This window comes from Mirounga leonina, unplaced genomic scaffold (assembly GCF_011800145.1).
Source record: "Mirounga leonina isolate KUSES-001 unplaced genomic scaffold, KU_Mleo_1.0 Mir_165, whole genome shotgun sequence".
Taxonomy (NCBI): domain Eukaryota; kingdom Metazoa; phylum Chordata; class Mammalia; order Carnivora; family Phocidae; genus Mirounga; species Mirounga leonina.
Window position 1 is genome coordinate 21,700,572 of NW_023270415.1, and position 15,616 is coordinate 21,716,187.

Here is a 15,616-nt window from a genome sequence, read left to right on the forward strand (position 1 = left end):
TTGCTTCTTAGAAAATTTTCAGGATGGGTGCCTGGGTGGCTCAGTTGGTTAAGCGACTGCCTTTGGCTCAGGTCATGATCCTGGAGTCCCTGGATCGAGTCCTGCATCGGGCTCCCTGCTCGGCGGGGAGTCTGCTTCTCCCTCTGACCCTCCCGACCCTCCCCCCTCTCATGTGCTCTCTCTCTCAGTCTCTCTCTCTCAAATAAATAAATAAAATCTTAAAAAAAAAAAAAAGAAAAGAAAATTTTCAGGATCTCTATCAATTAGTTTCAGTGAGATGTAAAAATATGTCCAGTTGCCTTATGGAAGATAGCACAAGTACTAAAGGGCTATTTTTTGTGTGTCTGATGCCCTGTTTGAATGCCTTTTGAAATTCAATGACCCAGAATTGTTGACTCCAGTCTCCCGTTTCCACTGTGGTCCCAGAAATACAGCATAACTCAGAGACCTTAACATTTACCAAGCTTTGTGTAACCTTATTTTACATATTTGACATAACTAAATAGATATTTCCTAAATTATGTTCTCAACCCAAGGTTCTATACCCTTGGCTCTGATCACTGCAATGTGAATAAAAACACACCACCAGCTTTTCTGTGTAACTCAACTTTGTCTCTCCTTACAGAAGTAGAAGTGCAATTCCAAGGCCCAAGGTTACTTTTCCTCAGCTTCCTTTATCTCTGGAGGAGGGGTAAATGAGAAAACTTCTATTGCTGCTCTGCTTTTTCCATCCCAATCACTAATTCCTTCCTTTTTTTTACTTACCTCTCACAGAAATGACTTACAACTATGGACTCTGGAACTCAAAATGCTCATGGTTGCTGAAAAAGGTATGCAGGAGACTAGAATTTCTGGTAAGAGAAAATTGCTGTTGGAAAAATATTTTTGTGCTTGGGGAAAAGTATTTTTATTTAGTATTTTTTCAATATTTTCATATCTCAATTAGGTGGGTTTATGAGATTGTTCCCTGAGAGAAGTTTTGGATGGGGATGGAGTGGGGATGGGGTTTAGGGAGGAAAGGGGAACAAGAGCTCTTGAGTCCTTGATGAAGTGGACAGGGGTTTATATAAAGGAGTTGGGGGTGATGCTGAAGGAAGAGCACTTGGAATGCTGAAGATAAACTTTGTCCATTTCACTGTTTTATCTGAAGTAGAAATAAAGTCTCCATTCTCAAAGAACTTGAAATCTTGTTTCTATAGCAAGAATTTCTTGCCATGGAATTGTGAATCACGAGTATATTATCAAAATAATTTGTAGTCTTATGAGAAATTTTTAATGAAAAAAGTCAGATCACAGTATCTTTAGAAGTGGATTAGCTTAAATAGAATACTGTGTAGAGAATACCAGAAAAAAGGAGCTGTATACACTATGATTCTGAGATAGTGATTAAGGAAATACAAAATAGACCATTTTCAGTTAGGAAAAAACCGACTGTTTTCAGCCATTGCGTCTTTTAGAAAAGGAATATCTGAACACTTGATTAATTTTAACCTCTATTATATCTGTTTTAAATGTTAGTATGGGGTCTGGCACATAGTAAGTACACAACCTTGTACGTGTTTTTAGCACAACATGACACAAATTATTTTTTTCAATCTAAAACTTAGAGATACTGAGGCTTATGTTTGCTTTTTTCTTCATTAGGTTTGATAGCTCTATTCTTCATTCAGGACTGACGCTTCTTACTTAGCTTTCTATTTGCTAGCCTAATAATCATATTTTAAATTTTTAAATTACCATCATAGTAGTTTATTAGGGATGCCATAACAAAATACCACAGGCTGGGTGGTTTAAACAGCAGAAATTTGTTTCTTCACAGTTCTGGAGTCTAAAAGTCTACCATGAAGGTGTCAGCATATTTGTTTCTTCTGAGGCCTGTCTTCTTGCTTTGCAGATGATGCCTTCTGGCTGTGTCCTCACAGGGTCCTCCCTCAGTCTCTATGTGTGTTGTCTGTGTCCTACTCTCTCCCTCTGATAAAGACCAGTCACATTGGATTAGGGCCCACTCATATGACCTCATTTTACCTTAACTACCTTTTTAAAGGCCCTATCTCCAAATACAGTCTAAAGTAATGGGGGTTAGGACTTCAACATATGAATTTGGGGGGCACACAATTCAGACCATAACAAGCACCTTTCTAAAAAGATTCATTTATTTATGAGAGAGAGAGAGAGAATGAGTAGCAGGAGGGACAGAGGGAAAGGGAAAGAGAGAATCCTCAAGCAGATTCCTCGCTGAGCAGGAGCTGGATGTGGGGCTCGATCCTAGAACCCTGAGATCATGACCTGAGCCAAAACCAAAAGCCAGACCCTTTAACTGATTGAGCCACCTAAGCGCCCCCATAACAGCCACCTTAAGAAAAATGTACTGCTTCAGTTCAGATAGACTTCCAAAATAGGTATATGTAAAAAACTCAAATGAGGACTATGTTGATTTGAAAATCTTCTCTTAAGGGGATCATAACCTCTTGCCAACTATATATTTAAGACCTAAAAGAAATTGAACACTAAGTTTAAATAACATTATATATTCTGTTTTTCAAATTCTGTATAGGAGCCATGGGCAAACATTTATACCCTAGAACATTAGGAAGGGCAAAAAATAGCGTCTAGTGAATAATTATGATTATATGATGATCACTATTCTATAATCTTCTTGAATTGTGGTATATGGTCTTAGATTTTGGTGGGCTTAATTCAAATGAAAGCACTTCTTGAAAGATGTAACTCTCAAGTACAAAAGCTTATTAGGGCAACAAATACTCACTAGTATTAATAGAAATGTTAATAATAATACCACAGAGGTCCTGCAAAATTTCTGTGCTTTCTCAATCCTCAAAGTAAGGTTAAAAGGTCTAGTATAGTTTCAGTGGCAAGAGTATTTTATTTTGAGCTGAATGAAGTTCCACATTCATCATAATTCTCTGGTTTTTCCTTTGTGTGGATTCTTTGAAACATGGTAGCCTGATCTTTGAAAAAGTTTTTCTAGAAGTTCTCTTTGCTCTGTTTGAGTTATTTGGTGAACGATAAATTGTAGTCTGTAGCTCTTCCTCCCTCCCGTCCCATCTTGTTTTGCTCCCATACTGATCATATCTCAGGCTTTCTTCTTCCTGCTGGAGTTCTCAATTGGACTTGGTTGATTTTCTCATCCTCACTTCATTAAGTAGCCTGCTCAGATATCTTGAAAATTTGTTAGCCTGAATTCTCCTCTAAATTCTTTTCTAAATTGCCTGGGAGGCTTATTTCCTCCTTTTTTGCCTTCTCAAAGTTTTCCTGGATATAATAGAACATTTTAAACTCATACAATTCTTTCACAAAATCCTGACAAGATATCACATCTTGGAAAAATTATCTTCATATTCTAGTAAAAGGGACATTTCCTTGAAGACTGGCTTAGTAGTTTTCTCCTCAGCTTCTGGAAACACCAGGTTCCTATGGTTCTTTCATGGGACCACCCTGAAGAGTTTCTTTTGATGGGGATTCAGTCACTTCTATGTCTCCCAAACACATCGTACAGCCATGTCTGTGAATGTCATTGCTGTCATCTAGAATTTTAATAGATAAGCCATGGGGAAATCTACCAGACACCTGGAAACTTAAGAATCCTTTGAAAATTGATCATTCATTTGTGGGATCTATGGACATGCTCTATTAACTATCCAACTTCCTTCCTCTTTCCTCTACTCCTGTGAAGATTATGCTGGAAAAAGGAATTTGCTGCAAAGAAATTTAAAAACAAATTATACTTCCTTCAGAAAGGTCCAGTTTATTCTTTTGATGATGTCATATATACACATATATTTATGAATTATATATTTATGTACAATGTATATTTATTTTTGTAATTGATTTTAAATTAGGGTATGTAGTTAGAATAAATAATTCATTAGGAAAAATTAAAGTCAGAGACCTCAGAGTAATAGAAAAATGTATGTTGATAAAAGTGAAGTTGTATTACAGCTTATTTTGGGTCTTTGTTTTCTAAGGAAAACTATTAACTGTGTGTTGGGTCAAGGCATTTGTATAATAAACTCAGATGTTGAATTTCTATTCTGGTTTCCCAAGTTTTGATTGGATCTTGGAATATCCTCCAAAGTGTGGACTATAGAAATCAGGAGATGAAATTTGAACTAATTAGTTTTGTGATATGTCAGACCTTTGTCAAAGATCTATTTGCTTTTGTTCTATTAACAAATCAAACATTGACATTGTTAAATTTCATCCAGTGACGTAAGTAGATAACATAAATTTTGCCTATTTTTGGATAAAAGACATCAGTTTAGCCTAATTTAAATCAGATAAAATGACCTAAATGGTTCTTATATTTAAATTATGAGAAATTTAGAGGCATGGAAACTTATTTTATCTACGTAAAGTCTTTTATATTGATTTATGTTACTTCCTTTAAGAATTGTAATAGCTCAGTCTGGTTGATTTTGTAGGCTTTCCACTGTCCATATTTAGAAGACCTTTTTCTGTTACAGCTAATTTGAGAAACTCTTCAGGTAACATTGCTGTCCTAGCCTCAAATATTGTATATGTAGAAATGGAGCTTAGCTGTTTAATATGTTAATATTAATAAAGGTTTAACTACTTTTAAAATAAAATGTTTATGTTATAACATTAAAAATGAATAAATTTTTGGTGATGCATTTGTATCCTATTCTAAGTATAGTTTAAAAAGAAAAAGAATTCCTTGAAGCTATTTTTTGAAGACCATTTTTTTTAAGGTTAACAAGTAAACACAACTCAGGCTCATAATATGTAGCTTCTCTAGTGATCCCCCAACTTTTAAAATTTGTTAGACATAAAAGCGGTGCTAATCTGATTAGTAACTGTGATTGAGTAAATCTACTGTAAAAATGGACCGTGTTCTGGTTTTTAACATGATACCATGAAAGTCATTTGAGAACTGCCTCTGTGGAAGATAAAAGTCTCTTTGATGGAATATTTATTCCATGATTAAAATCTATCTCTATCTACGTGTATGTGTGTATGTGTGTATATATGATTTGTGTTGTTTATTTTCATAAATAGTTCTAAAATTTAGTTCTTGGAAAACTTAGTCAGGAAGGAAAAACAGTATGACACAAACAAATATCAGTCAAGTCTTGATGTGAGGGTGGTTACCATGTACTGAGACTCGAGATTATCCAGTGCTCATTTAACTTCCATCCTGCCCTTCTCCCTGCCTCCAGACATAAGTAGACAGAAGAGAACTAATGTCTGAGAGGCTATTGTGTATAGACATTTTACATATGTACCTCATTTAATTAGAAGGGTAGAAGGAAGAATGGAAAGCTTGTGTTGTTGAAAAAAATCTGTTACCTATATTGTGAGACATTGGAAATTTTCCTCAAGCCTTCTGTCTAGGCTGTAGCATATTTTTACATGTCACGTTAGTAGTCACAGATACTTCTTTTAAAGCAAAAAATTCATTCCTTGGCATCCACATACACTGCAATTAGACTTTTGGCAAAATCCCAAAAGTCTCTGGCAGTTTAAGCTAAGTCCAGAGAAATGTCAGCACTGCTTATTAATGTATTTATTTGAAAAAAGGAGGTCATTTTAATATTGTTAATATGTATGAAAATATACCAAGAAAGGAAAGATTTTAAGCAAGTCAAATAAAAAAAATTGCTTAATTCATAGTTAACCTGGAATTTAAATGGAATTTTCCATTTTTATTACAGTTAGATATCTGTTAAAATATCAAATTTTGTGATTGTTTTAATATTTCTTTATAAGTCCAGTGAACACCTTATTTATCAATAAAATCATTTTAACCTTTTATAATGTCTTTTGCACAAGATTTTCATTATTAACAATGTCATAAAACATGAGTGCTGAACATTATGTAAGATACTTTATAATATATGACATAGGGACAACTGGCTAAACAAAGTCAGGTTTTTATTTCAACTCAGCTATTGGCATTTTCCCTTAGTTCCATGGCACTTTTTGGAAGAATTGATTAAGTTCAGTATTTTTTTAAGGATTTCAAACAGTACACTGTTCATTTTATGGAGGAGTTTTCCATTTTCAAAGAAGATAAATGTTAATGAAAAGTTTTCAATGAATAAGGAAGTAAATTCCAAGTAAACTTTGGATTTTAGATGCATGGTTTCTCAATTCATACATCCCTTAGTTCACAGTGATATCATATGATTGGTCTTTCTGCTGCAGCTTATGAATATACAAGGAGAAAGCCAGTAGTAGGGATACCATATAGGGAGTGGGACAAGGACTTCCAAGGTTTGGGGTTGTAGGTTGAATACCTAACCATTTAATTTAATGTATAAGAAGGATTGGTGGGGGTGGGGGGAGGAAATGGTACTTAGGAGAATAGAGTATATAATGACCATGAAGATTAAATTATCCCTAGCTATATTATCTGTTGGGTCATTAAGAGTCCTGAGAATAAATCTCAAGTTCATTCTAAGATTTTTACATGCATTATTTTTTCCATCTCTACCTATTACTTCCCCCAAAATTTTCAGTTATTACCAATTAGAAGAAGTTAACTGCTTTCATTGTCAAAAGAAAGGGAAATTCTCCTGTGGAAAGCCACAGTAACTTTTACCAACAAAATAAATGGCATATATGATATTTTTTTGTCATATATTGTCACAAATGCTTGTGTTGTGGTTCATCATTTTAAAAAAGGAGTGGAATTTATTGCCCACATGTGATCTAAATCCTAGCTCCTCTGCTTACCAAATGTGTAACCTTTGCAAATTACTTAATCTTTCTCTGGCTCAGTTTCTTATTTGAGATAAAGAAGATAATAGGGTCTCTGTATAAACAGGAAAATATAAGCAAGGCGCTTAAACAATTAGCACGAAGTGAGTGCTGGCTACAACTATTATTGTTAGTGTCTGTTACTACATACTTTAATTCCCAAGAATCTCTGGGGGTCTTTAGGACCTAGTTCTGCGTTAAGAAGTGGAACTTTTTGGATGAGAGGCTTGACTATTTTTAAGCCTCTTGATATGTGTTATTCACTGTTTCCCCCAAAAGATTCTACTAATTCGTGTTTCCAAAGTACCTGTGAAAGTTCCCATTTTACCTCACCAACACACCATTATTTATAATTTGAAACTTTGTTAAGTTATGCTCAAACATGATACTGCATGATGGCTTTAATTTTCATTTCTTTGATGATTAAATAGGTTAATTTAAAAAATGAATTTATTTACTTATTTGTAGAAGGTCCTTGTCCTATTTTTCTTTGAGGTCTTCTTGTTTTGCTTATTTATTTATTTATTTTTAAAGATTTTATTTATTTATTTGAGAGAGAGAATGAGAGAGAGAGAGCATGAGAGAGGGGAGGGTCAGAGGGAGAAGCAGGCTCCCCACTGAGCTGGGAGCCCGATGCGGGACTCGATTCTGGGACTCCAGGATCATGACCTGAGCCGAAGGCAGTCGCTTAACCAACTGAGCCACCCAGGCACCCTTGCTTATTTATTTTTATGAGGCCTTTGTTTATTAAGGACATTAGCCCTTTGTCATGTTTGTTGTAAATATTTCTTCCTTTTAATTTTATATTTCATGTACAGAAGTTTTAAGTGCTTATATAATGAAATCTCTTGATCTTTTTCCTTTGTGATTTCTTCCACTGAAAAGCCACCATTCTTCAAGATTTATGAAAACAACTGCTAGTTCAGACTAAGTCCTGATTAATAGAGTAATTTACTCATCAGCTTCAAGGACTTGGAATCATTTCTTTGTGTGAGCTTAAAAAGTCACTTATTCTTACTGTAATTGAAACATCATCAATAATCATAGCAAAATTTCTTATTAAATATAAATTTATATAAACCAATATATATAAATTTATATATTTATATACTTATATAAACAAATTAGGTATCCAGTATCTGTTGATATAGCACATTACAGTTTACAGAACACTTCTAACATATATTCTGTAATTTTATTTCATATCTTATAACTACCTTATGGAGTGGAATAAGATGGAATTATTATATTATTGTTTATCTAATTCTCAGTAAGGGTGTAGCTTCTCTTAGGTTATACAACTAGTAAATAGTAGAGTTTGAACTTGAACCCAGATCTTCCAATTCCAAATCTGTGCTTCACTCATTTGTCTTCATGTTTTTGAAAAACCATATGCATACCAAGTAACTTTTTAAGGATCTAACTTCTTTGGGTTTGAAAATTTCAAATTCTTGCTGCTCCAGATACCTTGCTAGAGGAAAGGAAATAACATTTGTTGAGCTAATATTTATATTTAAAATATTTATACTGGGCCATCTACTTGATTAAAGTATCTTTAATTCTTTTTTATTCCCCCCCCTTTTTAAAGATTTATTTATTTATTTTAGAGAGAGAGAGAAACCCTGCAAGTGAGTGAGCGGGGGAGGGACAAAGGCAAAGGGAGGGAATCCTCAAGCAGACTCCCCACTGAGTGCAGAGCCAGAGGTGGGGCTCCATCCCAGGAGATGACCTGAGCTAAAATCAAGAGACTGACGCTTAACCGACTGAGCCACCCAGGTGCCCCTTTTTCATTTTCCCTTTATCAGTAACTATATCCTGTTTTATTTGCAATGACTTCTTTTCATTCATCTCATCTCCATGTTATAAGCCCTCTCTCTCTCTTTTTTTTAAATCACCTTTCGGTAAGGCTCTGCATTTTTACTCCTATAGCAATCAGTGCTGATCTGCCAAATCAGTTATACTTCTTTCTCTGTCAATGATAAAACCCATGTTTGGTTGTCATAAATGTTTAGACCCAGGATGCTATACGTTAATCATTATCTCCTTTAATTTTCAAGTAGTTCGTAAGGTAGATATTATTATCATCTTTTCCATTTTACTGGTGCTGAACAAACTTAGGTTAGCACCTTGCCCAAGGCCTTACAGCTAGTAAATATTGGTGCCATGCTTAGAGTTCAGGTGGTTTCCTGCTGCATCCTACTGACTCCTGGCAGGGATGATTAAAATTCTTTTCACCTGTTATGATTCTAGAAGCAGTTTTTCTTCTGTGTCTGAGCAGCTGTAAATGCACTTCTTGGTTCCCATCCCATAAACCTAATTCCATCTCAGGGTCATTCTGCACAGCTTGACCTACACATAAAAATTAACTTTTAAGAGGTTTACTTTAGCTTGACAGCCATCTATTCACTGATCTAGAAAGCAGGTATCCTGAGTGCAGTTTCCTTTCTATACATAAATACATTGCCCCACTCTTCTATGAGCTCACTCTTATAGAGTATCACATTTGCATTATTGTTCCAGACTAGATGAGGACATACTGACCTACAGTTTTCAAACCCTCATGGTTCAAATTTCCACAAACAACTGGGCTTGGGCATTCATTAGACCTGGACATTGAATTTTTTCTCCCTTTTGGGTACAAGTAAAAGAGAAATGGAAAGTACTTAGCAAAGATAGACGTGAATAGCTGTTAGGGTAGAAGAAAAGATTTGTAAAAAAGGATGAAAGAAGCTGAATTCCCACAACATTGACCAAAGATAATTGGGAGGGGATCTTTACTTATAGTATATTAAAAAAGGAATTATGTTGAGGAGAGAATGAACTGAAAGGAAATTTAGTTGTAGCAGTTTTTAACATAAAAAATATAAAAACTTGGAATGCTGTGAATTCATTGGGATATTCACATTAATATTACGAGCTAACCTCTATTACATGTTACTGTGTGCTAGACAGTTAATTCATTTAATTCTCAAAACAACCTGTGAACAAGGTACACTTTTATCTCTGTTTTAGAAATGAGATTTAGAGAGGTTAACAACTTGCTCAGGATCGCAGAACAAGTAAGTAGTGGAACTATTACACAAACTTAATAACACCTCCTATGCTTTGTTATTATTTACTTGTTTACTGTCCACTTTCTCTACCAGAATGTAAGCCTCATGAGGGGAAACCAATATCTGTCTTTTAAAAAACTGCTATATCCCCTGTGCTTGGCTCAGGGCTGGACACTTAGAGCTTACTCAATACATATTTATGAAATGAACAAATGAATGAGTGAATAAAATCATTCTAATCTCAGAACCGTACTAATCCTTTTGCAATAATGTATAAAAAGTTTCTCATTGGTTAAATGAATGGATAAAGAAGATGTTATATATATATATACAATGGAATATTATTAGGCCACAAAAAGAATGAAATCTTGCCATTTGCAACAACATGGTTACAGCTAGAGAGTATAATGTTAAGCGAAATAAGTCAGTCGGAGAACAACAAATACCATATGATTTTACTCATATGTGGAATTTTAGAAACAAACGAACAAAGGAAAAATAAAAGAGAGAGAGAGACAAACCAAGATTGGACTCTTTTTTTCTTTTAAGATTTTATTTATTTGACACAGAGAGAGTACATTCAGGGGGAGTGGCAGGCAAAGGGAGAGGGAGAAGCAGACTCCCCACTGAGCAGGGAGCCCGGTATGGGACTCTATCCCAGGACCCTGGGATCATGACCTGAGCTGAAGGCAGACGCTTAACCAACTGAGCCACCTAGGTGTCCCCAAGAAATAGACTCTTAACTATGGAGAACAAACTGATGATTACCAGAGGAGAGGTGGGTGGGGGGATGGGTGTAATAGGTGATGGGGATTAAGGAGTGCACTTATGAATAAGTAATGTATAGAATGTTAAATAATGTATAGTAATGTATAGAATCGTTAAATCACTATATTATATACCTGAAACTAATATAACACTATATGTTAATTATACTGGAATTAAAATAAAAAGCTTAACAGAAAGTTTCTCATTGGTTAGTCATGTCTTCCTTCATCCCTTTGTATAATTTCTCTGAAGCTTTTGTAGATTCAGGGGAGAGGTTTAGCTAATCAATACAGGATTCCTTCCCACTCCCAAATATTGAGCTGACCTCCATGTAGAGGTGGTGGAGAGAATGTTTAGAATTTTACCAATTTGAATTAGTTGTATTTCTCAGAATTATAATTTATAGCAATTATTTTCTATAGTTTTCATGAAATTCAGACAAATGGGCAAATAATAATGTCACAGCAATGACCGAGACAGACATGTCTTGGCCTGCATGGAACTTATTGTTTATTTATTAGTTTTGAGATTTCTGTCATATCCTCATTAATTTTTGAATTTAATATAATACAGGACAAGCTATTTTGCAAGAACATTTTTTTTTTGCAAGAACATTTTAAGTATCAGAAATAAAAGGTAAAATATATGTAGATGTTACGCTGTGGTTTGAGATGTGTTAGATAACAAAAAAATTGTGAGAAATGTGAAGTGTCTTGTAGAAGGTATAATTACCAACCCCTAGCCCAGTGTTCTCAACTCTGGCTGTGCAATAGAAACAGGGAGAGTTTTAAAAATATTTCTAGGGCTGGGGTGCCTGGGTGGCTCAAGCGTCTGCCATCGGCTCAGGTCATGATCTCCAGGTCCTGGGATTGAGCCCTGCATCAAGCCTCTCATCGAGCCCCCCATCGCATCTGGCTCCCAGCTCAGCAGGGAGTCTGTTTCTCCCTTTCCCTCTGCCTCTCCCCCTGCTCATGATCTCTCTCTGTATCTTTCTGTCTCAAATGAATAAATAAAATCTTTAAAAAAAGTATGTCTAGAGCCTACCTTAAACCATTATATCAGAATATCTGGGACTAGGCCATTTTATGTTTAAAAAATACAACAGTTTTGTTACTATTTGCAGATGACATAGAAAATCCTGAAGGCTCCACCAAAAAACTACTAGAAGTAATAAATGAATCAGTAAAGTTTCAGGGTACAAAATTAGTAGCCAGAAATTGCTAACATTTCTATACACTAATAATGAAGTAGCAGAAAGAGAAATTAAGAAAACAACTCCATTTACCATTGTACCAAACGTAATAAAATACCTGAGAATATACTTAACCAAAAAGGTGAAAGACCTGTACACTGACAAGTATAAAACACTGATGAAAGAAATTGAAGAGGGCACAAATAAATGGAGAGATATTCCATGCTCATGGACTGGAAGAATTAATATTGTTAAAATGTCCACATCACCCAAAGCAATCTACAGATTCAGTGAAATCTTTATCAAAATATCAACAGCATTTTCCACAAAACTAGAACAAATAATGCTAAAATTTGTACAGAACAATGAAAGACCTCAAAGAGCCAAAGCAATCTTGAGAAAGAAAAATAGAGCTGGAGGTATCACAGTTCCAGATTTCAAGATACACTACAAAGTTGTAGTAATAAATAAAAAATCAAAAACAAGTTTTTAAAAACTATTTTCACCATGATATGGATTTGAGTGCCTTTCCCTCTCACTATAGTTCCTTTTTTAAATATCTTTTCAGGGACACTTAGTGTCCTGAAAAGAGCATAGAAGTCAATATATGGTCTCATTAGTGTAATAGAGAGGACTTTAATTACCTTCTTTCTTTAAATGCAATCTAAGACATAAGAAATATCATAATACTTAAGACATACAAAGAGATATAAAGAATAATGCAATGGATATCCATAGATTCACCACCATATTAACAATATGGCATATTATCAAGTTATAGTTGAAACTCCCTGTGTACCTCCCTCAAATGCACTCACTTACCCAAAGTAACCATGTGTTTTTCTCTTTTTAAATTATATACTCATATATTCCTAATACATAGTATCATTTTGCGTTTAAAAATTTTGAACCTTGGGGCATCTGGGTGGCTCAGTTGGTTAAGCGGCTGCCTTCGGCTCAGGTCATGATCCCAGGGTCCTGGGATCAAGCCCCGCATCAGGCTCCCTGCTCAGCGGGGAGCCTGCTTCTCCCTCTCCCACTCCTCCTACTTGTGTTTCCTCTCTTGCTGTCTCTCTCTGTCAAATAAATAAATAAAATCTTTAAAATCATTTTGAACCTGTATAAATATATATATATATTCTTTTGCAACTTATTGTTATGTTTGTGAGATTCAACTCTGTTGTTATATGAAGTTTTTGTCCATTGATTTTCACTGCTACATCATATTCTATTGTAGTAACTATACCAATATTTATCCTTTCTCTTCTGATGGATATTTAAGTTGTTTCCATTTATCTTAATGTAGTTCAAATTCATATTACCTTTTGAATAGCCAGCTCCCATTGGTGATTAATTTTTACTTATGATGCTGCTAATTATGATTTTCCCATCCTGTTGCAATTCATTTTCTGAAAAAATTTTAATGCAAGCCCTTATGTTTTGTCCCAAGTATATTTCATGTTTAAATTTTTGAGGTAGAGTTTTTACTTAAAAATTTACCTTATTAGTTTTGTCTGATTTTTTCAGCTTGTCAAACTGTTTTTTGGATTAATTTGGTTACCTGGTATTTCAACTTCCCTTCCATCTTAGTGTTATTCACAAATTTGATAAAAATCCTTCTATGTATTATTTAAGCCATCGATAAGAATTATGTTAGTAGGATAGGACCTGTTACCCAATGAAGCAGTGTCTATAATTTACCATGCTAGAGCATGGATTTAGCATGGATCAAAGCAAAATCACTGAATTTATTGTTGAGACCTAGATTTGAGTTGTAAAACATATATGCTACTTTAAACCATCACAGATTCAAGAAAGATCCTGAGACTGAAAATCCTACCCTGGATTATCTCTGAAGTAACACTCATTGCGCTGGGTTAGTTAATAAGATGAATGAGTGAGCATCCATAGAAATGGAGTAAAGACAAAATCATACTGGTGTTTTTCACCTCAGAGTTAATCCTAATATGATCAAACCAATTTTTTTTAACTTTCTCTGGTTGGAATTTAAGAGTCTTACATCTGTCAACCACAAGGAGGAGCTATGGTCTAATAAGGAAGAGGCTTGCTTCTGGTTGGGAGCGGCAGCTCAAAGATAATCTTTTAGAAAAGAGGCCATATCTTGGAAAATGATCTTTCTTAAAAATGACATTTATATAGGAAATTTTAAATGGATAAGCTAGTCTTTAGTTTCAAAGGGAAAAGAAACAAGACAGTTATATATAATTCTAATATAACCCCTCTACTAAGAAAAAAGTAAGTTTCCTTTTCTTTTTCAATTAATTAGATATATGGGATAGAACAATTAGCTAATTCTTTAGTTCTTCATCCAGAACCATTAGACTTTAGAATGGACAGGGATCTCAGCATCATCCAGTTTACCTCTTCACCTTAAAGCATTCAGGTATTAAGTTTTTAAGATATATAATATGGGCTCAATAATTATTTACTGAATGAATGAATTAATGACATAAAAACCTGTAGGCCAGATAGGTTAATTAAGTTGACCATGAGCAAACAAGTAGTTAGCCAACAGAGTAAAGATCTGGGAAGAGGAGTGGTATCACACCAAATCCCAGGTTTCTAATTCCTTGGATTATGCTTCCTTTTTTTTTCTTTTTGGGAAGAATTAATTTAGATTTTATTTTGTATAATTTTTTTTAAATTTTATTTTATTATGCTACATTAATCACCATACATTACATAATTAGTTTTTGATGTAGTGTTCCATGATTCATTGTTTGCGTATAACACCCAGTGCTCCATTTAATACGTGCCCTCTTTAATACCCATCACCAGGCCAACCCCTCCCCCCATCCCCCTCCCCTCTAGGACCCTCAGTTTGTTTCTCAGAGTCCATAGTCTCTCATGGTTCATCTCCCCTTCCGATTTCCCCCCCTTCATCTAATTCCTTGGATTATACTTCTTAGACAAAATCATGCTCTCCTTCTTGTATGCCCTGCTTAAGTATAGTCTAAATGTAAGTTAACTACAGCACACTATTTTGAGATTCATCAGTGTTGTTGCCTATCTTGGTAGTCTCTTTTATTTCTTACTAGTATTCCATTACTAAATAAATATGCCACAGTTTTTTAAAGCCATTATAAGCCAAGTATTGATGGATAGTTGGGTTTTCCCAATTCTTAGTTACTACAAATAAAGTTGCTGTAAACATTTTTGTATCAGTATTTATATGGATATATGTCTTTGTATCTCTTAGGTAAATATCTTGGTGTGGAATTGCTGGGTTATAGGTAAATGTACATTTGGTTTTTTAAATATTATTTCATTGTTTAAAAACTAAATATTTATTGGATGCCTAATATGACAGGCAGTGGGGATACAGTAAAGAAGATTAGTTGATATCTTAATGTGTGTCATGTTTTTTCCCTTACTGGGTTAACATATTATTTTAAAGTTTTTTTTTTTTTAATGAAATTGATCAGATACATTTTTGAAATTATTTAGGGATTTATATTTCAAAATAATAGGCCTCATTAGAGACTATTCCCACTACCACATAGTGGTTAAGCCCACAGGCTCTGGAGTCAGAATACCTGGGTTCAAATCCTAATTCTACCAGTCACAGCTGTGTGATCTAGAACAGGTTATTTAACTTTATCCCTCAATTACCTACTGTTACAGGTTTTGTATATACCTCTACTACCACTCATTTAGTTTTATTGCAGTTATTTGCACACATATTTATTTCTTCTACTACACTGTGGGCTTCTTGAATCACATAATGTATTTAGCTTATGTACATAATGTTAGTACCAAGTTTACTACATGGAAAATAGCAAGTGCTCAGTAAATGGTGAATAAATGACTTGCTACAGCTTTTTGGGGTTAAGACATAGTT